Source organism: Perognathus longimembris, chromosome 18 (genome assembly GCF_023159225.1).
Source record: "Perognathus longimembris pacificus isolate PPM17 chromosome 18, ASM2315922v1, whole genome shotgun sequence".
In the NCBI taxonomy this organism is placed as follows: domain Eukaryota; kingdom Metazoa; phylum Chordata; class Mammalia; order Rodentia; family Heteromyidae; genus Perognathus; species Perognathus longimembris.
This window is the reverse complement of record NC_063178.1, coordinates 13,494,910-13,519,464: the sequence shown is the minus strand read 5'-3', so window position 1 is coordinate 13,519,464 and position 24,555 is coordinate 13,494,910. Positions and strand designations below refer to the sequence as shown.

Below are 24,555 nucleotides of genomic sequence, written 5' to 3'. Positions count from 1 at the left end.
CCAGTACTCCCCTCCACTATACATACATATATCTCTGTCTGTTTGTCTTTTTGTCTGTCTATAATTGCTTGTCTACAATGAGATATTTAGATTGGGTTTTTAAAATAATTATTCTTTCTCTTTCTGGTATAATGGTTTTAGATGAAAAGGTCAGCTTCTGTGAAGTATACGAATAAAACTACCTTCCGTACTAAATTTTATGCACAGCACTTCTGCCTCTTATAAACTCTCCAAGATATTCTTCAAAAGATGGATGGGAGAAGTGACTTTCAACAACCTTGACGAGCCCAGAGCCTTATTTATGTTTACTGAATTTGCAACTCAGACATGATATTTTAGAAAGCCATATAACATGATTTTCCCCCATTGGTTATGGCATTTGATGGCTTAAGGGAAAATAGATTTGTATCTTAAAACTTCAGGAATCATTCCAGCATTCCAGTAACACTGCTGTTTCTTCCTCCCTAACTTACAAGAAGAAGGATACTGAAAAGTCAGAGCTGTTAAATATTTGTCAGATAATATCTTTCCCTTTATTTTCTTAGAGTTAAAAATGAGACTAGAAATATAAGGGTTTTCTGAGATGCTTTTATGGAAAAAAACAAAAATGATTACCAAGATGTCATAAAATAACCAAAGGCTGATTACTTATACTGGTTAAATGTAATTTAAAACACATATTTGCTTATAAAGATCACTTTTATTGCTAGCACTGAGAAGACGCCCAGGCTGAGTCCCTTTTGCTATGTGCGTCCACCCCCCCACCCCAGTCAACAGAAGATATCCCTTCCTCTGCATCACCTCCCCTACCCCCCACCCCACCCCCACTCCCACCCCCGTCAAAGTGAGCTATCCCTTCCTCTCCCCCCTCTCCCTTCCTGCAGGTCTGCGTAGTACACAGCCCTGCCCTGTTCACAGCAGTGAGTGCCATGGGGCCTGGATAAGGTTCAAGAGTCACCATTTTGTAGCTGCTTGACCTTGAGCACATCCTTGACCTTGCCCTATATCTCAAGATCCTCCTTTGTAACATGCAAAACTTAACGATAAAACACACATCCTTGGTCTGCCTTGACAACCAGATAAGGAAGTACCAGACACATAACAAACCCTCATGTAAAATGATAAGTGTATTTTCTAATTTAGACTTCATTATCTTTTTTTTTTTTGCCAGTCCTGGGCCTTGGACGCAGGGCCTGAGCACTGTCCCTGGCTTCTTTTTGCTCAAGGCTAGCACTCTGCCACTTGAGCCACAGCGCCACTTCTGTATACGTGGTGCTGGGGAATCGAACCCAGGGCCTCATGTATATGAGGTAGGCACTCTTGCCACTAGGCCATATCCCCAGCCCTAATTTAAACTTCATAACTGTCCTAAGGTCGTAGGCTCTGAGCACCACCATTATGTAGAGTTGGAAACAGGTACCGAAAAGGGTTTAGCCAACTTTCTTTTTTTTTTATTCTTTTTTTATTTAAATTTATTAATTAAACAAAATTTTTTTGATAAGGTGTTGTGCAAAAAGGGTACAGTTACATAGTAGGGCAGTGTGTACATTTCTTGTGATATCTTACACCCTGTTTTTCTTTCCCTTCCCTAGGTCAGGCAGACATATATACATTACTCAATGTACCAAGAACATATACAGTAGCCACGTGGCCTACACCAAAGAAAATTCACCTAGGACTTTAAATGTAATGTCGACATTAGACAATATGTCAGTAGTCTTATAAGAACGTACATGCATAGCTTTTGGGCTGTTGTATTCCACTGAGAGGTCAATTTTTGACCTTCATATGTTGAGTAGTTGTTTGGTTTTAGTTACATAATGTTGGGTCGCTGACCCAATCCTGTGGGGAATACCATTTGACAAGCAGTTTTTGGTTTCACAGACCTGGTCTCTATTGTCTCTCCGTCACCCCATCTTAACAGTCATATATCAGGGAGATCATGCCCCTTTGTTTTCTGTGTTCTATAGGCAACTTTCTGGAGCTCATTTAGTTCAAAAAGGTGGCATTCTTTGGACCAGTTTGCTTACTGATGGCTTTATGCTTACTTGAGTGGGAGTAGATATGATGTAGAAGATGCACTGTTTTAATTCTTCCTAGCTTATTTTTAGTATGGTATATAGTGCATATAATTTAATTTGTACATTTATCTCATAAAATAAGCTTGACATACTTAACTAATACAGTGAATTTTTCAACATGTGAGCATATTCTTATATGAAAAATAATTTGTACATCTTCAGATATCCACTGTGATATTTTGGAGGGTTGGTTTTTCATTATTCTTTGTTTCTCTTTCTCTCTCTCTCTCTCTCAAGAAATGTACCCACGGCCTAACGTATAAACTGTAACCTCTCTGTACATCACTTTGACAATAAATAAGAAAAAAATGTAAATAAATAATAAAAAAAAGACAATGTCTCACTAAGCAACTCAGGACAACCTTGAACTCAAAGTCTTCCTATCCCAACCTCCTTAGAACTGGGATTATAGCTATGATACACTCTTGACATGACAAGTACAATCATCTTCTGTGGCATTTATGGTATTTCTGTACTCAGGAACAAATCACATCTGTCCTTTTCTATACATTGCCATTCATTTGTTTGATATTGTCTAGACTCGTCTGTGTGGCCCTCGTGGTTAACTGTTACTGGAATAACACTTCATACTGGGTTGTGACTTTCACATAAAATGGTTACATCCATACTACCCACATGTAAGTAGTATGCCCGCAAAGCTGCACTGTTTCATAAATTCCTTTGCTATACACTGACCACTTTTTTGTTGTCTGCTAAGTCAATTAGGCAATAAACACTTTCCCCTTAAGGACTTTTTAATCTTTCACCCTCTGTAACAATTCAACTTAAAAGATGTGTGTTTCTTGTGCTTGCTACTTAAAGAAGAGAATGAAATTTTATGATATATAAAATGACATGCCAAGATACCCAACTATATAAAGGGGAAAGATACATGAATACTTGAAGTCCTGAGATTGGCCAGGAATTATGTGTAAATTCAGAATAGAGACTGTATGAGGATTGTACTCAGTATAGTGATGAGTCTTTTGGAAAGATCTTCCAGGATAATACTTTGACATAGTATATACTGTTTTTTTCCGGAGTCCTTTTCAAGAGTAGTACAAGTTATATTTCAAGAATAATGTCCTAATTATATGTAGCTGATGCCAGTGTCCCTTCCAAGCCAGGAAGCATGTGGCTTTGTTTACTTACCATCTGAACATATGCCATCTGGGGCATAATTAATGACCAGAGAATTTAAGACAAAAGAAAATGGCTCTTCCCTTAGCATGCAGTCCTGACTGAGTCTGTGAAAGATGACCGATAAAGACTCCAATTCTATCACTGATAATAGATTTCTGTAGCTAACTAGCATCTGGGGTCGAAAGCCAGGGTCAGTACCGTTTCTGGCTGTAAGCAGCCCTCCCAGAATCTCCACAGACAGCATGTCCCTCCTCTCTAGCTTCCCTCCGTTATTTCAGTTTGGTTTTCTGGACATTGGTGATTATATCCCTGTCTTCCTTCTGTCTGTCTGCCCACACTTTGCACTTCTCAGTGCTTCCTAATAAACATATTAAAGACAGCGAACGATTGATCTTCATCTCCTTCCCCAGGTACATAGGAGATGATGGATGAAATAAAAATCGGACTGTACTCTGACAGGCTTTGGTGATTTGTACCATCTTGGCATCCATAGCTAAGAGAAATCAGGAACCGGATGTTTGTGTGCACCTAAAATGCTAAGTGTACCAAAGTTCGCTGTAGCCTGGGTTGGTGCCTAGAATGCACATGGCCAGGTAGGAGCAATTGAACAATTATCCAGGCTCTTGGACTACATGGAGTCTCCTCACCAGGAGAGAGCTGGAGGTGATCAGTCAAGAGTATCAGGAAGACACTCCCCATCAGGGGTCTTCCAAACAGACCTCAGGTAAACTGCACCCATTTTGAGAAAGAGTCAGCTGTGGCAGTTGGTTACAAGGGACATGGGGGCTCAATGAAGCTGGACAGGGTTGCAGGAGCTAATCAGATGAAGGAATTAAGGGTGGGTGTGCCAGAGAAGTGTTTCCAAAAAAGAATGCACACATGCAAAGATCCTGTGGCAGCAGATTGCAAGGCCTGTGGAAGCAGCTGACAGTGCTGGAGTCAGAATGCCACACCGAAGCTACCTCATTCGAAGTCCAGGAGCCAGGTTTTCTCCATTAGTGGCCAAGAATGAAGGAGCAGATTTGCTGCTTAAAAAGTTCACATGAGACCATATGTTAGACTCAGCAGAGTGAAGGGACCAATCGAATGGAAATTTCAAGGGCCTAGGTGAGAGATGGTAGGAGTTTAGACCACAGGGGTAAAGAAGTGAAGAAAGTTATTAAGGCAAACAGCGTAGGCCAGATGCAGCAGTTCACACTTTAATCCTAGCTACTTGGGAGGCTGGATAGGAGGATCATAGTCTAAGGATGGACAGGAAAAAGTGGGAGACTGTATTAAAAAAAAAAAAAGGTCAAAAGGTCTAAGAGGGTGTGGCTCAATTAGAGTGTATCTCCAGCAAGGGCAAACCCCTGAGTTCAAGCCTCAGTACACTGAAAAAAGAAAGAAGAAAAACTGATTATTTAGAAATGAGAGTTTGACACCTTTAGGCAGGCAAAAAGAGCACATTGTCAAGGGCTGTTGTTTCTGATGGTGAGGTGAGTTCACAATAAATACAGAGAATTAATAGTCATAGTGTTCAGAGTCCAGCATGGATGCATTTTATTTTCTCTTCTCTCATTCCCCAACTTGCTCTTTCTCTGTCTTCTCTTCCTTTCTATGAATGTTCCTTTCTAGTTCCAGTCAGGGAAACAAAGAAAAAGCTTTGAGTGCCACAAGGAAGCTTTGGCCCATCTTTATAAAAAATTCCCCTATGCTTGCTATATGAATTTCTGTTCATATGAAGTGTGTGTGTGTGTGTGTGTGTGTGTGTGTGTGTGTGTTGGAGCAAGAGATATTGAACCTTTCTAAAATATATTGTCTCATTTATATTAAAAGCCTACAACTTCTGAGCACTTATTCTCAACTCACTGGTGAGATAAAACACAAGCTGGCTGGGTAGTTTCTAGGTTGCTTCATGCAGGGGACCTGCATGAATTGCAGTGTTGCTATAAATATTTGCAGACACAGACAGATGCAATAGGAAAAACCCGAACAAATTCTTAGGATGCCAATACTGTCACCAAGTCCCCATGCAGGATGAAGTTGTTTGACAAAGTGTTTCCCTGGTGATTTGACTGCAGATGAGAATGTCTTTGGCAATAAAATGTCGTGCTCTGAGTCTCAGAGCTGAGTGCTCATCAGTCAGCAAATGACACATCAAGGATCTCCTTTGCTGTATTAGTTAATAGGTTGGCAGAAATATGTGAAACATTGTTATTCCTTCCCATTTCCATCCATGCAGTGGTTTCTGCCTTTAGACACATTAATTTTACCAAAATATTTGGCCAGCTATTTGTTTATTACTAATCAATACGATTGCATTAGAACAGAGATTTAGAAAAGTTTTTATTGCAAGAGTTTTCTCAGTTAACCAGTACTTGAAGACATATAGTAAGATGGATGGTTTTGCCCTCCTCTGAAAATCCTTTCTGGGAAATTTAAGGGTTGGTAAGGCAATTAGTGATGAAGCATATTTTAATTATAGTAACTGGATAAGCTGCTTACAGCTTTATAGACTAATACATTATTGCTTAATAGGTCAGAGTCGTGTATGATTTTAATCACACTTCTTATTGTGGCCACACTTTTATTAGCAATGGTGTTCTGTAACTTAATAATTTATACATAATGAGTTCAGACATTCTATTTGCATGATATCAAAGAAATAATTTACCCTATATATTACCACTCATCAAGAGGAACAAAGTCCTGCAGGATCCCAACCAAAGAATTATCCAAAATTGTTTCTGCATGAAAGCCTCCTTATAATAATGAGATCATTTTACACTGTGCTGTATTATTTCTGGTGGTGCCAAGCCTGGATTTTTACGAAGTCATTTTAAAAAAACAGGATGGAAGATGAGTCACAATAATTTCACACATATTTAATAAGCATGATTTGTCTGGTGGAGTCCACAGCCATTCTTTTCAAGATGTGAAAGCCATACGGTTTGCTGTATTGTAGGTTATTCTCTTCGTCACTTCCCTCCTCCCTCCCCATTCTGCCAGGCCTCAGTGTACGTCTGGATGTATTACGTGGACCGGATTGAGCTGTGTTTATTTTAATGACATGTGTGTCATCCTTTAGCTTAGGGTTTGTAAAGCCCCTGTCCATCCTCGCCTTTGGTTATCCATTAAGATTTCAGGGAATATACAGTCCTGGTCCCTCTCTGATGCCACCCTACCCCCGCCCCCAGGAGAACAACCAAGGCCTTGTTGAGTGGAAAGGAAAGCAATGCTCCAAGTTGGCTTCTGTGCAGTGAGCTCTGTGCAAGTTCATGCTTGTCATTTTCACCAAGATTTTATTTTAATCATGAATCTGCTGGGGTTTCAGCACTGCGAAGTATTTTGAGGCCATGATGTGAGATTGGAGAATCCTCATGCTAGGATGATCTGCATAAGATTCAAGGAGGCTGATAGGTAGAAAGCCAAGAAGGGGAAGGGAAGAGGGAGGGAGAGAAAAGGAAGTGGAGAGGAGGGGAGAGAAGGGAAGGGAAAGGAAGTGGGGGAAGAGAAGGCAAGTGGGGGAAAGGGAAAGAAAAGGAAGGGAAGGGAAGGAAAGGGGAGAAGAATTTCACAGAGCTTGAACCTTGATGAAAGTCTTTCTGATATGACAGTGTACCTGAGAGTTCTCCAGGTTAAGGGTCCAGTCTTCAGTATTTCCTAAACTTAACTAACCATAGAACCCTGTGGGGAAGAGACTCTGGCCTTCATTTATTTCTCTATAGAATATAAATCAAACTATACAAAGTATATTTTATTTTTTGTGGGATTGTGTCATTTTTTTCCAAAGTATATTTTAAAAGCATATAGTTACACTTTTCTATCTACCATAAACTTGTGTCAGAATGAATGTTCACAAGCTATAGTGTACCATAAAAATGTAACGGATTGTGAGGATTGTTTTCCTCCTTTGATCTTTTCTTGGAACAGAGAATGAAAGAGTCAGTGTGCTAAAATCCCTAAGTGTTTGGTTTGAGGGTGTTGAGTCTGTTCTGAGTGTTCCTTAATCTTTCCTTCCTATCCTTCGCTTCTCTTTGCTGGGAACAATCACTTTCTCTTTGAGGATTCATACTCTTAGTTGCAAAAAATTGTCAGTAGCCTGTAGCTAACTTGAGTTGTAAGTTTCAGTTGCTGTGCTGGTTGTTTATGGCATCTTCTAAATGTCTGATATCAGTTAGATAATGCCAGGACCAGCTGGGTTTTTTTTGTATTTACTTCAGCCCCATCATTACCTGAGTGATGCTACAAGACTTCCACATTCTAGATTAGTCTCAGCTTTAAGTAGGGAGGTGGTGAGGAGAGGCCCAAGGCAACCCCAGCTGTACAGGTCTGTTGACGTCACACATAATAGGAAACCTCCTCAGCTACAGCCTGCTCATTCCTTCTCTTTACTTCATGGTGACAGAGGGTATCCTTACACCTTTACGAATTAACAAACAACATCATGTACCATAGACACTTGTGTGTTCATGTCAGTCCTAGGTCTTGAACTCAGGTCCTGGGTGCTGCCCCCTTGAGCTTTTGTGCTCAAGGCTAGCACTCTGTGGCTAGAGAGCCACAGCTTCTCTTCTAGCTTTTGGGTAACTGGAGCCAAGAGTCTCATAAACTGTCCTACATGGACTGGCTTTGAACTACTATCTTCAGATCTCAGCCTCCTAAGTTACTAAGATTATAGGCATGGGCCACCATCATAAAGGCATTTTTTTTCTGGTCCTGGGGCTTGAACTCAGGGCCTAGGTGCTTCCCCTGAGCCTCTTTATGCTCAACACTTAACTTTCTACCACTTGAGCTATACCACTACTTCTGGCTTTTTCTGATTAATTTATTGGAGAGAAGACTCTCAGAGTTTCTTGCCCAGGCTGGCTTTGAACCACAATCCTAAGATCTCAGTTTCCTCAGTAGCTAGAATTACAGGTATGAGCCATTAATGCCCAGCCATAAAGACAATTTTGATTGCTTGTGAAGACAAGGTTGGGCTTTTTTGTGGTTTGATTCAATTCCAATGATTGAATCTTGGAGAAATAAGGGTTCAGTGGTCTTAGTGAGCTAATTGGTTGAAAATGCAATATGTCTGGAAATACAAGGCTAAGGATGTAACTCAGTGTTAGAGCATCTTAGCGAACTAGAATACTTGAGGCTCTGAATTCCATCTCCATCACTGAAGAATGAGAAAAAGAAAAAGAGAGGCTCTGTTCAATACAAAGAATAGTATTCCTTTATCATTTACCTATTACTCACCATTCACTAAAACAACAGGAAATACAAGTCTACTTCCTTCATCACGAAAGAGATGGACAGAGAATGAGTATCTATTGTGTTAGATACTTGCTAGTGAGAGTGGGAGCAGGGAGTTGATAACTTACTTACAGTGGTTCAAGAAGTCCTCATGTCCTAAAGGTTATACAGACATTTATCCCCAATTAACCCCCCAAAATGCTGGAAGAGCAGTTGTGGTAAGACACTAGCCTTGAGCAAAGAAGTTCAGGGACAGCACCTACACCCTGAGTTCAAAGCCCAGGACCAACACACACACAGAGGAAGTGTACAAGGAAGCAGAGAAAGCAACCCAGAGAGAGTTGCAGTCACCTACAGAAGAGATGAAGTGGCAGCAGTGGAAAGGAGACCTTGTAAAATGCCAGGTATTTATTTGAAGACAACTCTAGCAGAATTCACTGCACCCCCCTCCCCTCGTGAGTTTCATGTGGGATGGGAGAGAAGGAGAAGAGTCAGGGATGACTTTGCTGAGCCACTTGGAGAATGAAGTAGGCCTTGCTAAAAAGGAGCATCCTGGGAGTGGAACAGATTTGAAGGAGGGGGCAGCTGGGAATGGTGAAGGGTGAGCTGTGGGCAGGTGGCTAGAGGAGTCTGGAGGCAGTGTGGAGATCTTGGCAGCAGATAGTGATGTGTTGGTTGATCATCATGAGTCTGGACCAGATCTTCTAGGGAGTGAGTTAGAGAAGAGAAAACTTGCAGACATTCAGCCCCAAGGCACGATCAACATGAGGGAGATTTGTATAAGAAATAGAAAAGGAGCAGCTGCTCGTGAAGAAAACCAAGAGAATGTGGTATTCCAGAAGTGAGTAGGATTCAGTTACCTCCAGATGATGGACATGTCCAGGTTGGCCAGTTATTGTTGATGGCTACCGTGAGAGGAGATGGAGAGCTGGCCTTTAGAGTTAAGGGTTGAAGAGCTTTCATCAAGGTCAAGGAGGTAAAGGAGCTGACCACTGAGTTGGAATCCTAGATAAATCCTTAAATTTGCTCCAGCTGAAGACTGAAATAGCAACAGCTGGAAGAGGAGGGTGGGTCAAAGAATGATGTTTTCAAGATGGCATTGATATAGTGTACTTTATGTGTATGTGAATGCCTAGATGAGGGGAATGGAAAATGGATGATGAATGAAGGGGAAGGGACAGTTGCTGCTTTCATATCTTTGAGTAGGTGATGAGAGATTTTCAATCTTTTTTTGTTTTTTAGACTAGTTCTCCTTATGTGGCCCTAACTAGCTTCAAATTCCCGAGTTCAAATGACCCTCTCTCGCCTCAACCTCCCAAGTAGCCAGGACTGTAGGCAAATACTTGGATAAGGGCTTGGATCCTGAATGCAAGTAGAGATTCTGTGATTGGCCCAAGGAGATCTGCCAGAGCGAAAGAAGAGAAAGCAGAAGGTATGGTGCTTACACAGTTTAGTTCACAGTTTAGTGTTTGGACAGAGTAGAAGTTCTCTTCATTGTTGCTCATACCAACCTCCAACATGGAGGCTAGAGAAGGAAATATTATAGTACTGGCAGTTTAAGGTAAAAAAAAAAAAAGGACATAAAATAGCCAGCAAGCAAAGACAGAAAAGGACCTGAGAAATGAGGTAAGATGGCCAGGATTAAAAGTTGGTGACTACTAATGATAGTTTTAAGAGAATTTCTTTCATGTTGCTGTCTAAGGAGAATCTAACCAAAATATCCTCAAAAGTACTGTCAGTTCCATTGTTAAGCATTGCACAGGTGTTTTTCCATTCACCAGCTGTTGGGCATGAATGATGGTTACAATTGGAGACTATTATAAATACTACTGCTGTGAACATTCCTTGAAAGGACATACATTTTCATTCACCCTGGGTAAATTCCTACAAGTAGAATCACTAGGTCATAGACATATATTTAACTTGGTAAGAAATTGCCAGTTTTCTCATAATAAGTGGAAAGTGCAGTGAGATAGAAATGCATAGCCTTGACTTGGTCTTTGCAAGTCACAGAATGTAAGAAATCTTAGGTCACAGAACAACAATTCCTCTTCCTCCTCCCCTCCTTCTCTTCCTCCTCCTCCTCCTCTTCCTCCCCCTCCTCCCCCCCCTCCTCCTCCTCCTCCTCCCCCTTCTCCCCCTTCTCCTTCTCCTCATCCTCTTCCTCCTCTTCTTCTTTCCCTTCTTCCTCTTCCTCCTCTTTTCTTCCTCTTCCTCTTCTTCCTCCTCCTCCTTCCTTCTTCCTCCTCCTCCTCTTTCTCTTCCACTTCCTTCTCCTCTTCCTTGTGTTGATGGGGATTGAACTCAGGACTCTGTACCTGGTAGATGTACTACCAGTTGAGCCACATCTCCACCACCCCCTTTTTTTTTTCAGTTATTTGTTTTCAAGGTAGCCCTGTCTTTTCCCCCTTGTACTAGCCTGGGCTATAATCGGCTCACTTGGGTTGCTGAAGATAACTTGCACTTTGTTCAGCCATGGTGCTTCCCACCACCTTACCACCCCTGCCTAGGTGGGATAACAGACACAGGCCACTATGCCCTTGTTGGCTTCAAACCGAGATCCTCTCTGATCTCCACCTCCCAAGTGATGAGGACGTGCACTGCCACACCCAGCTAGATCACAGAACCACACTACTGTACACGCGATTTCTCCAGAGAAAACATGAAAGAAGGAAACCAAATCATCTGCAAGGTGACATCCATGTCCTGCCTACTTCAGTTTTGGATGGTATTCTGCCACATGGCAATATACAGACTAAAAGCCACATGTCTGAACATTTTTTCTTCTATGGGAGTTGAGCAACATTTAATGTAATGGACACAGTAAGGAAATTTAGAACATCTAGAAATCTAGGCTTACACTATGTACATAGTAATGTGTGAAAATCTTTACCAAAAAAAACCCTCCCACTATAAAGTGATACAGAATGTTACTTAAATTATTTAAAATGTATATGTAGGAATCACTGCCAGCTGTTTTAATTGCAATAAATACTGGGAGATGCAAGTGGATGGTGTAAGAAAAAAAAAACCCTCACCCATCGACTGTTCGGATTGCTGTGGCTTGTTTTGAAACCAAGGCATTGAAACACCTGCCTCTGTTACTTTTGCAGAACTACTAAGCAAGTGTTTTGCTCACTTGTGCTCTCTCCAGCCAAAAGCAAAAGAAACTTGTCCATTTTCTTCCAGTAGATAGGAGCAATTGCCACGTTGCCATTTTATTCTAGATCTTGCCTGTAAGTGGATTTAAATCATATGTGGCTGGCAGTTTCCCTGTGTTGACTTTCTGGGTTCCTGTTACCATACTTCAGTCAGCACTGCATGGCGAAGGGTACACAGTTGGGCAAAAACTGAGGAATCAACTGTTCACTCGGTTGAAACCACCTGATAAATAGAGGCTGCTAAAAAAGACAGATTGAACAGCAGTGTGAGATCTCAAAGTGCTGTAATTTGTCTTTCAGGCTAATGAGAATTAGGAGTGGGGAGGGGAAAAGCCAGTTGGAGATAGCCCTGAACCAGGTGTTGATCGGTGGTGGGGGTAGATGTCCAATTGCTTTCAGTCACCCTCCAGAGCCGGGGGCTATGCAGCTCTGCCACCCAGGAGAAGAATGTGTTCTGCTTGCCCTGGCTTTTGGTAAGGGATTCTGCAGTGTGTGATTGTAGAGGAAAGTACATAGGCCTCTGGGATCTTGGAGTTGAGATGTTAGTGGTCAATCACACCAACTTTTGTCCCATGTAGAGTCCCTTCCACCGCGGCCCTGACCCAGATACCATTCAGTCTCTGCCTGAAATACCTGCAGTAATCTAGGACTCACTACCACAGCAAATTTACTGTAGGGCCTTAGATGTGTCACAGTGTTCCCCGAGGGTACAGTTCCACCACACCATTGATGTGCCACCTTCTCCATGACCACAGGAAAGTCTTGAGAAAGAAAAACATACCCACAGCAAGCATGAGAATAGTGGCTCTGGTTGTGTTTGTTTCTCTCGCCAGATAAGAATGAGTGACAGATAGATATTATAAGCATTGTTTCCTCTCTGTCTTGGGGGCATAAAGAAACATTATTCTCCACCAGGGGACTGTCATATCCTAAGAGGCTTTGACTTATATCATTTAAAGGTAACTAGAAAAATAACTTTTTTGTTGGTGTTGATGTTTGTAAGGCTTGAACTCAGGGCCTGAGCACTGTCCCTGGCCTTTTGTGCTCTACCATTTGAACAACAGCTCTAGTTCTGGCTCTTTGGTGGTTAATTAGAGATAAGAGTCTCCTGGGTTTTCCTGATGCCCAGGCTGGCTTTGAACCACGATCCTTAGATCTCAGCCTCCTGAGTAGCTAAGATTATAGGCATGAGGCCTGGCTAAAGATAGCTTTTTTCTCATACTTTGTGGCTATGCTTCATAACTATCCAAAGCCTATTGATTTATCACTTGAAGGATTTCCAAGCAGGGCAGTTTCACCCATCAGGTGGAATTTGGCACTTTAGAGACATTATGATTGCCACCACTGTTGTAGGAGTGATGATGATAAAGTGAGGAGAGGCTGGAGCTGCTGTTATATACTGTAGACGAGTCAAGTTTGTTTTTGGTGACTGGGTTGAGAAACTCTCATCAACAATCAGTACTGCTGTATTTTGCTAGCCAACATAGTTGGCAGTTTTTTGCTCTGGTTGTATTATTAGCACATATCTAGGAAACTTTAGGAGTTATAACTACTTTTTCTTTCTTTTTTTTTTGCCAATATTGGGGCTGGAACTCAGGTCCTGGGCACCCCCTGAGCATCTTTTGCTCAAGGCTAGCACTCTACCACTTGAGCCATAGCACCACTTCCAGCTTTTTCTGTCTATGTGGTACTGAGGACTCGAACCCAGGGCTTCATGCATGCTAGGCAAGCACTCTACCACTAAGCCACATTCCCAGCCTAGGAGTTGTAATTTCCTAAGCAGAGTTGCAATTTTCTCTTCTATTTGGCATTGCGTTCTTCAAGTGTGAGTGGAACTGAGTGGTTTGTGATAGGCAGGACCTATTGAAAATCAGTTGATGGGGGCTTGGCTGATGTGCTTTGATGTCATAGAAGAATTATTCTCTTGTTTGAAACCCCCATTGGCCTCACAGAATGGGGATGCCTGCCCCCCCAAAATAGCTTATGTTGCCGGGTACCAGTGGCTCACACCTGTAATCCTAGCCATTCAGAAAGTTGAGATATAAAAATCGCAGTTCAAAGCCAACCAAGATGGGAAATTCCATGGGACTCTCCAATTCACCACACACACACACACACACACAAAAAGACAGTATTGGAGCTGTGGCTCAAGTGGTAGAGTGATAACCTTGAGCAAATAAGCTCAGGGACAGTGCCTAGGCCTGACTTCAAACCCCAGGATTGGCACCAAAAAATAAAATAAAATATAGCTTCTTTAAAAAAAAAAAGAACAACTCTCAGGTTTATTTGTTTAAAAGACACTTCCAGCTTACTTCTAATAAAACCTACAGTGTGTATACTACCTTCAAGTGAAAAAAGGGAGACTGAGTGGAGTCAGATCAGAGAGTTTGTAAAGGCTTTGTATTTTCTATAGCTTTATTCAGACAGTTTCAGAAAGCAATCTATTTATTTTTCGGTGGTTGATGGAAGGTTCCAATGCTGCTGTCGTGTTTATTGTTTGGTAGGAGTTTTGTTTGGCTTGTGATGTGTGTGTAGTAGCGAGACAAAGAGAAATTGTTGGGAAAGAAAATCAGAGGCATTTTTAATGATATCTAACATCATGCACATTTTTGATATGTAATGGGAGTATGACAGACATAAGTGGTGATTAATTACCCACCTACCCCTTTCCAGGGTAGGACCATGCTGAGAAAGGACTCAGATGAGCTTGTCCATGGAACCAGGAGCTAATTAGATGAGCTCCACTGCTCCTCTGGACAGATTCTAGAAACATCCACCCTGTCACATTTGCCCCAAACATCGCTTCAGTCCTTCACCCCCATCCCTTTGACATAAATCAATCCAAATTGGAAAATGGTGTTCGGGGGTGCCCGCTTAGTGCTGGGCTGTCTATGCCCATTGCAGGGGCTCAGGTAGGGTGGAAACGGGAAGCTTACATTCTTGGGGGTCACAAATGTCAGGTGAGGGCAGGAGTTCTGGGCTCAGTGTGTCATAACTAAGTGAAATGGAAGAGGCAGGGTGAAGCTGGCGTTGGAACAGAGGACAAGGAGGGCCTGACTTGTACTACCAGCCAAATTCCTCTCTGGCTTTCTGGCTTGAGAGCTTAATGATGGAATGACTGTTTTCTGGTGGGACACCTGGAAGTCAAGGGCCTTCTAGGGTACAAGTAGGGATTCTCTCTCAGAACTGTTTTTTTTTTTTTTCCTCAGTCATGATTTCGCATAGTAAAAACTTCCTGCTATGTTTTCTTCTTACTGTGAAGATTTATTGAAATGCATGTACACGCGCGCGCGCGCACACACACACACACACACACACACACACACACACTGAACATTGGGCTGGCATACTCTCTGAGCCACCCATACACCCTGGGCTGGTTCATGTCTCAAGCCACCACTGTGCCCTGAGTGCTACCTGCTCTTCGCAGGCCACCAGCCGTGGCTCTGACAGTGGTCTTGCCACAGCCTTCTCTGTTCCTCCTATTTGCGAGGGTCCAATTAACCATCAGAAATTATTTGCTGGCAGACAGTTGGATGCTAATTATGCATGGAACCACAGGGACTCTGAATCCGAGGTGTGTGAATGTTTTGTTGTCAGTGGTAAAAACAAAACAAAAAAAACCTATATAGTAAGAAAGAAAAAGAAATAGAAAATAGTGCCCTTTGATTTCTGCTGAGTTATCTGTGATCTCAGTTAAATCTACTCAACCTGTGGCGTAGGAAAAGGGATTCTAGAAAGTGGTTAATTAGTATTTCCAGGTTAAAAAAAAAAAAAGGATTGAATTTGGGATAGTTTAACACAAATTTTAAAAAAAGAGCATTTATATTAAAGATAAGGTGACATTTAGGCATTTAGGGAGGTGTTCTCAGAATATCTTAATTTGATTCTCTAATTTAAATGACATACAATGTCTCAGAAATCTTTCTAGCAAGTTCTACTCAGGAGGCATTATTGTCAGTTCAATGGATCATGACCACTATAGAAGGGATCCTGAAATGCACCTGTCGTGTGGGCTCATGCAATGAGCAGCCCTGTGTGGCTCACACAGGGCTGGAGTGGGGGTCTCTGTGCCGATGCTAGCTTCAGGTTCAGCTCATTTCTTCCCATCAGTGGCTACACTGTGGAGATGAAGGTCAGCAGAGGCGGTGTGGAGCTCTATGACGCAAGCAAGACTGGGTCCCTGTCACAGCTTCCCATTGGGACAAACAGGAGGAAGCCAGCACACCCCTTGATCTACTGTGCAATTAAAAAGAAAGCAGGAAGAGAATTGATATTGGTGGAGAAAGCAGAAAAATGAGAGGAAAGAACAGAGAGCTTCCTAGTCATTTCCTATAGGGTATGTCATTGGGCTGGCGCTCACCAGCAGCATATATTCTAGGATGAATTTAATGAACACATAAATAAATGCACCTATAAACTCTTTGGGAGGGGATGATATTCCATGTTTTCCCCCCAAGTAGAAGTTTTTTCTCTCAAAGTTAAACAATTTATAATTTTTTGTTAAGTTGGATAGCATAAAACCACCATATCAAAGCTGTGTTTTGTGGCATGTTCGTCATCATTCATCAAGTAAGTTTGTTTGGCAGAAACATAACGTTCTCTTTACATTGACTTGGGGTGTGGCAGAGCAGTGGGTCCTTATGTGAGTGAAAGTGTGTGTGTGTGTGTGCACGTGCACGTGCACGTACGTGCCAATATTGTAGCTTGAACTCAGGACCTCATGCTCTTGTTTAGCTTTTACAGTGGTCTCTACCACTTGAGCCACACCTCTTACTTCTAGCTTCCTGCTGGGTAATTGGAGCCAAAAAGTCTTGTGGATTTGTCTTTCCTGAGCTGGCTTCAAACCTGGAACCTCAGATCTCAGCCACCTGAGTAGCTTAGATTCTTAAGTGTGACCCACTGACGCCTGACAGATCTCTCCTTCTGAGAGCCATGCTCTGTTCTCAGCACAGGACCATTTCCAGGGAAAATTTACAGAAGCAAAGACTCATCAAAGGTCATCCTACAGCAGGACAGGCAGGGCTGTTCTTAAAGAGTCACTGAAAAGTCCCTGAAATTTCTCTCCACTGACACTGAGTTTGAATTTCTGGATCTTTTTTCTTGCTTCTAGGATAAGAATACAAGATAAGCCAAACAGGAACTTGAAGGGAATTAATACTTACTGAACTCCACTTCTCTTTTCATGTTATCCAACTTTTGCTTAGTAATTTGAATTCTTACTATGCAGCAGTTCACTGACCTCGATTCTGTCTCTCTCATGAGCCAGAGAGGGAAGCTCTGTTCTCTGTGTGTGTGTGTGTGTGTGTGTGTGTGTGTGTGTGTGTGTGTGTGTGAAGATCCCACAGCCTGTGTCTGGCCTAATTCTGGTGATGAGGTGTGTGCAGTAGTTGCACTCTGCCGGATGGGGATAGAGATGGGCAGGGAGTCTCTGCTGAGAGGAGGAAGGTAGGTAAGGGCCAAGCAAGAATTGTAAACACGTGGAAACCAGCAGTGCCCTCTCTACCTAGTAGCTTGTCTGACAGGCAGAATCAGGGGGCCCACTCATACCCCTGATCAGAACCTCTACATGCTCAGGACCCTCATAGTTGCTGTGTGTGCTGGAGTTTGGGGGCACTCTGCATATCCAGGCAGGCTCCGCAGTAGACCATGTGCTGGGCCCAAGAGCATACTTGTCTGTCTCTTGGTGATGACGTGAATGCTGGGGTCAGTGATGAGGCCTGTGAGGATTGGCTGGGCTGTGTGGCGGGGAGCCATGACTGCATCCCGAATGCATGGGAAGCTGGACAACTGAAAGACCTCTTCGCGTAGACTTTATTTCTCCTATAGATGAGGGAGATTCTCTCACCTTGGCTATAGGGAGAAATTTCTTGTGGATTGTTTAAAAGGCCAAATGATAAAAAAAAATTCAGTCAATAAAAAGTTTGAATTGATACAATGAAACTGGTCAGATTTTAGTGCTAAACCAAACTTCCTCAAGGTTCTCATTTTGAGCTGAACTACAAGCTCCTTTTCTTTTCCTTCGTTCTTTCTCATTTCTTATAAGACAGCTTCTTTATCCCAGCTACTTAAGAGGGCAGAGATCAAGAGGATCAATGTTTGCAACTAGTCTGGGCAAAAAAAAAAAAAAAAAAAAAAATGAGACCTCCATCTCAACCAACAGGAAGATGGCATTCCATGGCCAGCCCAAGCAACAATATTAGACCTTATCTGAAAAATAACTAAAATAAACAGGAGTTGAGGATGGGACCAAATGGTAGTAGATTGCTTGCCTACAAGTACCAGACTCCATTTCAGACCCCAGTACCACCAATTGAAAAAATGTATGTGTCTCAAATGGTAGACAGCTAGCCTTGAGCACACAGGCTCTAGGACAGTGCCCAAGCACACATACAAAGACAGCGCCCACGTTAAAAATCCCTACAATTTACATAATTATTTGTATTTGTTAAAAACATATATGCATTGTGTATCAACAAATGCCTTTCCTACCAGTTTCTGGCAAGAGTTTATTCAACATTTTATGTAGTATAGATTTTTTTTAAATAATCAGACTTCTTGGAACCAGTATACTTAATAAGTGAAATTGGAACTTAGCTGATTTAGACAAAAATGAATGATGTGGTCAGTGAAATGTTAAGATAATTCTGAAAAGGAATCAAATATTATTATTCATGAGACATAAATAGATTATAGGATAAACCTAATCTACTGGGAAAGGTGAGTCCATGAATATATTAGTAGCTGTTTGGGCATCGTCTGTTCAGATATAGATAAAGATTATAGGTTATACTTTGATTTCTATAATACTTTGATACTTTGCAGAGGTTTAAAGCAAACTGAATTGTTAAAAGACTTTTCAAAACTGTCTAGCTTAATTTCTAGAACTGTGTTTTCTCCCCAACTTCTAATTAATGTAAAGTCAGCATCATATATTGAGATGTTTAATCGATTAGCAGATTGTTGTCAATAAATGTGTATTCTCAGTGGTTTGTAAACAGGCTAATGAAGTACCCTCGGAGTGTCAGAGCTATCAGCAAAATCTCCCTTTCTTCCGGGCACTTTGCCATACGTGATCCATCTCAATTCAGACAGGATGCCCTTCACCACCACTGCCCTTGCCTCTGGACGGAGTACCACAAAGGCAGAAAGAAAACTTCATTTTTCTCCTGGCAATTAGTTAAGCACCGTGAGATGGAGATGGTGATCACTGGCCAATACTGGTGATAAGACCAAGTTTCATTAGCAGTTGCTATGTACTGTGCTCCTGGTACTGACTGTTCCTCGATGAACCCTTCCAGGAATCCTGTGAAGAAGATCAGTTTCTCTAATCTCTAATATCTACCATCTTGTACAGATTATATAGATAACATGACCACTTCCACATCTTTGAGTCATTAAAATTCCTTAGGTGTATCACAATGATTCACCAAGAAATAGAACTTAGTATTGAATCCATTACCTGTTGCTCCTGCCTGTTCCTTGCTGGCTATGCCCGGTTGAGAAGTAATAGACATTTGTATCTGTGTCTAGGAATTCTGTGAATGGGCAACTCTCACTGCTAAGCAGAGAATATGGCGACTCATAGTCTTTCTCCAAGTGGTTACCGTCAGTGACATGATTGTAGAAAATGACAAATCTTCTTCATCAATCTCCAAAAGCAAAAACCCAATGGAATTTTGCAGTCTCCCCTTTGAGTTTCACACAGTTGCATTTCAGGAATATCGAGTTCAGCAGAAAATGCTTTGTGTTCGTATTCAAAACAGATGGCGGTTCTAGGCATGAAGATTTCAAGTCCAGGGCAGGCAAGGTTTTCACTTGCATGATTATTCACCCAGATGAGCAGCTATGCGGCCTGCGAGAGCACTTGCAGTGCTGCAGCTCTGCTTCACTGTTGAGAGACATCTGGTCTCCAAGACTTTCCCCCAGTAAATTCATCCAGTTCCTCATGGGAACAATCACAGATGGCCCTACACAGTTCCAGAAAGTCTACAAGGGAATAACAACCATTCTAAGAGATAAGAGATGGCCCAGAAATGCATCTGTTGATGAATCAAAGGAGTGGAGTTGGGAGTCAGATCCTGGTTTGCCTTTAATTCACTGCTCAGACCTTCCAGGTGCATCAAGACAGGCCAGGTTTCCTTAGTAGAGCCCAGGGGCTCTGAGGATCATGGCATGGAATTGTGACTGCTAAAGGGATGAGGATCATTTAAAACTTGCTGAGCACTCATTGTCAGCCCCCAGGCCCAGTGCTTTGCATGGGTACCTAATGCACCCACCCTGCACGCAAGTGTGCACAATCCCTTTTCACATATGAGAAAACGTAACCCAAGTCCCTTCCTCAAGTACTCAGCCTATAAGAAGCAGACCTGGGATTCAAACGTGTGGCTTCAAAACTCAAGTCAAGGAAAGCAACCCCAAATTTGAGGGCAGGAGAGTTATGTGTACCTTGTTGATTCTATTCATCCACTTCTTTGCTTCCCTTGATTTCTCCCTCATTACCTGAAAAGTAAAGTGACCAAACAATCTGTTGGCCAAATGACTCTTGAGAGTAGAGAAGACATTGATGGCGTCACCCAGGGGTGTCCATTCTAGGGCCTTGAAGAAGAAAGCAATCTTAGCTAGGTATGATGGCAAATGCTTGCAAATCCTAGCTATTATGGAGACAGAGACAAGGAGGATCATGGTTTGAGTCCTACTCAGGCAAAATTAATAGTAAGGCCTTGACTCCAAAACAAGAGGTGTATACCGGTAATGTCAGCTATTCAGGAACCAGAAATAGACAGAACTGAGTCATGGACACACAGGCTTTGATACCGAGGGAGCATCATGAGAAGTGGGGACACTTGAGGAGTGACCCCCTAGGGGACAGAGAAACTGTATCCAATTGTCTGGTTTCCATACTTCCCCCTTCCTCTGTCTCAAGAGCAGGAGAGAAGCTTTTTGTAAAGCTTGTGTTGAGAGAACTAACGGCCTGAATTTTCCCCTGGCTTCTGCACTTGTCTTTGTTTATTGTATTAATAAATAGTATGCAGCTAATGTTCCCATCTGGCAGGGCAGAGAAAAGTGAATAAAAACGAAGTTGTGGTTCCATCACTCCAATACTAATGAAGGCGATGTTCTCTTGGCATGGTAGAAAGGTGGGTCTTTATTTTAGCATTCTTAATTAAGAACTGCCAAGTGACTAATATTAATTAGGAAGCCAGCTGTATCCTTCAGTTTCATGGTATATTTCTTCTTATGAACTCATGGAGGAAGGGAGTCTGAGGCTCTTTTAATCAATCAGCCCATGAGCAATTATCTGGTAAGTATACTTTGGGTGTAGGGGCCCAGCCCATGTGGACAGAGATTTATAGGATACTGTCTCTGCCTTCAGGATGGTCACCTAATTGAGGAGTGTGCACAGAGAGCTGCTATCTCGGACAGCAAGCCAGAGCATCCGCTCAGCTTACAAGAAGTGTGTCATTGCAGGCCAGGGAGACTTTCAAACTACACAGATCGCTCCCTTCCCTTCCTCAGACCTGCAGGAACAAGGCTTGGTGCAAGAAATGGGGAGCACCCAGCAATCCGAGAACTGTGATTTCCAAGGAGAAATTGAGGGGGAAAAAATAATCAAGATGACTAGATCTGGGCTCTCAGAAGGAGTGGTAAGATTTCTAATGAGTCAAGAGTGGTGGACAGGTGGAGGGAGAAACCGGATTTATGCAGCCAGAAAAGAAAGTAACAGTGTCACTGCATCTTTCCCTTGCTGAGGGTCTTCATCATTGCTGAGTTTGCTGGCACTGCTTGTCCTTTGCATACAGCCTGCCACCATGGACCAAGCACCTTGATCTGAGAGAAATGGTTAAGGGGAAGACACTGAATAGTGTATACCTGCCGTGATGGCTCAGCTTGTTCATAACACTATGCTTGGAGCAAGGGGCTTAATATGAAGCACCTCAAAAATCCCCTGATACCCCTGCACTCTTAGGTCTCTTTTGACATTGATAAGTTAATAGCCATCGAATTCTAGTTTTCTCCATCCCTAGCCAGTGAAGAAATTACATGAAGATTCACTTTTAATGTTCTTTTTTCATTTCTTCACTTGGCGTTACAGAGAGTGTTCATGATCGCATAGTGCTTTTTTTTTTTGCAAGCTTAGTTTATAATCTCGTGTGCAGTGTTTTCCTTCATTCCATATGTACATACTTGGTTTTTGAGTTCTTTCTGCAGATTTGCAGTGTTTTAAACTATCTGCCTAGATACCCCAGTGCTTTTGCATGGGGCCCGAGTCTAGTGACTCTCTGTGCACCTTCACAAAGTTTTTTGAGTAGCATTTCATTAAAGCATCCAAAAATAATGCCTAGTCTAAGATCCTTAGCCCTGAGACTGGAACATCATGGCCCAGGATGGCTTATATCTTTTATAGATTGATAAAGATGAGGCTCTGCTCCACCATGATCTGGAACTGAGTCCTGTGTGTATTCCTGTCCTTGAACTCTGCTGTTGAACTTGTGCTTTCTCTCATCTGCCCTCACAGAGTGCTCATTTACATTGAAGACATGCCTGTGTGAATGGGGCCTTTATGAAGTAAGCCTACCAATACACTATGACTTTGTGTCTCCTCCCTCTTACCCACTATGGGGCTTGAACTCGGGGCCTCACTCCTGCTCTCCTTGCTTGGTCAGCTGGCACTGTACCACTTGAGCTATGTCCTCAGCCCAATGTCTTCTTGGCTGGTTATTTTTTTGGATAGCTCTAGTGAACTTTCCTGCCCAAGTTGGCTTCAAAATTTGATCCTCTGGGCCTCAGCCTCTTGAGTAGGCAGGAACCATGTTCTTTTAAGAATAAACATTTTTAAGTTAAAAATGAAAGAAGATAGGACAGTGTGACTCTCAAAGTTTCTTTCACTGTACAGATCCTGCTAAGAAATGCTCCTAGTCTGTGTAGCTCTAAATGCGTGTGTGACCATATATCTGGGCTCAGCAGGCCTTCAGAATTGTTTTGATATTTTCTTTGGGCCAAGGACTGATCTACCACTTCTTAGGTAAGGAAACACACAGGATATTTCTCTGAAGGTACCGACAAAATACAGTCTTTCTTATGTTGTTTTCTTGGTATTGTGTTTGGCAGGGCTAGGGATCAAGTCCAGAGTCACAGCCCCAGGACCTTGTTCATACATGCTAGACAAGCACTATATCCCTGAGCTACATCCCCAGCTTCTGTGTTGATAAGCATGCCTCTGGGATGAGATAAAGGTTCAAGAAACACAAGTCATGTCTAGATTGGCAAAGTCTTGTCACAGCAATTACTCCTGCCCCTGTCAGAAAAGAGACTGATAGTGGACTGTGTTACCATCAACTCTTACCCCGGGGAAGCGTCATAATGGAACCAAGTTGACAAGACTGTGGAGTGGAAACCTGGCACGCTCTGTTACACGCGCCAGCCAGATATATGCATGCTGGCAGGATGCATTGGCCAGTTTTTAAACTATGGTGAATGTTATCCCAGGGGCACTGTTTTTATGTGAACATCCCTCCGTGAGGGTCTTGCAATTCATTTTCAATTTCTTAGTACTTCCTAAGAGACAGATGTGTCTTGAGTTAGAATGTTTTGATAATTATTGTAAGCATTATGCTCTAGGGGAGGGGGATGAAGTTCTAAATACCTGGTATTCACACTCATAATCACACTTTTAGGTTACAGGTAGAATTCCCATTTTATAGAAGTAAAATGAGGCTCAGTTGGGTTGACTGCTCCTAGTTTACTCATAGGTTTTTTTGGGTTTTTTTTTGTTTTTTGGCCAGTTGTGGGCCTTGGACTCAGGGCCTGAGCACTGTCCCTGGCTTCTTCCTGCCACTTGAGCCACAGCGCCGCTTCTGGCCGTTTTCTGTATATGTGGTGCTGGGGAATCGAACCTAGGGCCTCGTGTATCCAAGGCAGGCACTCTTGCCACTAGGCTATATCCCCAGCCCTACTCATAGGTTTTTGTACACTTCTTTTGCATGCGAGTAGAGAGTGAATGCAGGGCCTTAGCTTTCTAGGTAAGACTTCTACCATTTGATCCCTGTTTCCCAGTTCTTTGGGATTTAGCTTGGTCTCATGACAACGTTTTCCAAGCCAGCCTTCAAAACACAATCTTCTTAATTCTGCCTCCCAAATAGCTAGGATGCCAGGTGTGAGCCCCCACACCTGGCTTGTTTTTCAAAAGGTGTCACTACCTGTTGTCTGGACTGGTCTCAAAATGCAGTCCTTCTATCTTTACCTCCCAAGTCACTGGGATTACAAGCATAAGCTACCACGCCCAGCCCCCTGTTTTGTACTTCTGATTCTTAATGTCAGGATGTGTGTAATTTATCCCAGCATCACCAGAACTGCTTTCCTTATCTTTACCAAACTCATTTATTTTCTGGCCTGGATTCTGTGCCCACCTCAGAATCAAACACTGTCATTTTTTTTTCTCTACATCCCCAAATTTCCTAAGAATATACCCTGGTCTGAATTGAACACATTCTCTCCTCACTCCTCAGCAGATAGCTGTCTGCCTTCCCTAGGGCACTATGCCATTTCTTGATGGCGGGAGGAGGGGGGCAGGTTGTTTTTAAAGAGCTGCAGAGATCTCAATGAAAGTTTCTTCACGGTGTGTGAGGTATCGCGAGAGAAAAGTGCAGTACCAGAGGCTGGCTTCCTTAGCATCCGGCTCGGTACACTTCAGCTCACTGAGCAGGCTAGCCCTCGTAAGGAGCATTCCCAGCTGAGTCCCCAAAAGGCCCCCAGGGTGGAGAGCTCAGACACTCAGTGCCCAGTAGAACTGTATTTTTGTCCTTACTTTACATTATTCATAAGTACATTGTGGCCATCATCAGATGTGGGTGGGTTGAAGCCCTGTGCCCAGTGAGAGACGTAAATCCCACTGGTTTCTTGGCCAGAGGTTCATGGCCATGAGCTCTCCTTGCTATTGTGCTGGCCAGTGC

General features: G+C 42.6%; 1 protein-coding gene and 1 long non-coding RNA gene across 2 annotated transcripts in view; one reads left to right on the top strand and one right to left on the bottom strand.

Moving 5' to 3' along the window:
• Rsu1 (Ras suppressor protein 1) overlaps positions 1-24,555 on the top strand; it is a 166,312-nt gene that overhangs the window by 123,625 nt on the left and 18,132 nt on the right. The gene's annotated exons all lie outside the window — the stretch shown is intronic.
• Positions 14,665-16,219, bottom strand: LOC125367352. Its single transcript, XR_007214052.1, has 3 exons — positions 14,931-16,219; positions 14,835-14,840; positions 14,665-14,781 (listed from the first exon to the last, which is right to left on the bottom strand). It is a non-coding gene; the product is annotated as an uncharacterized LOC125367352 (long non-coding RNA).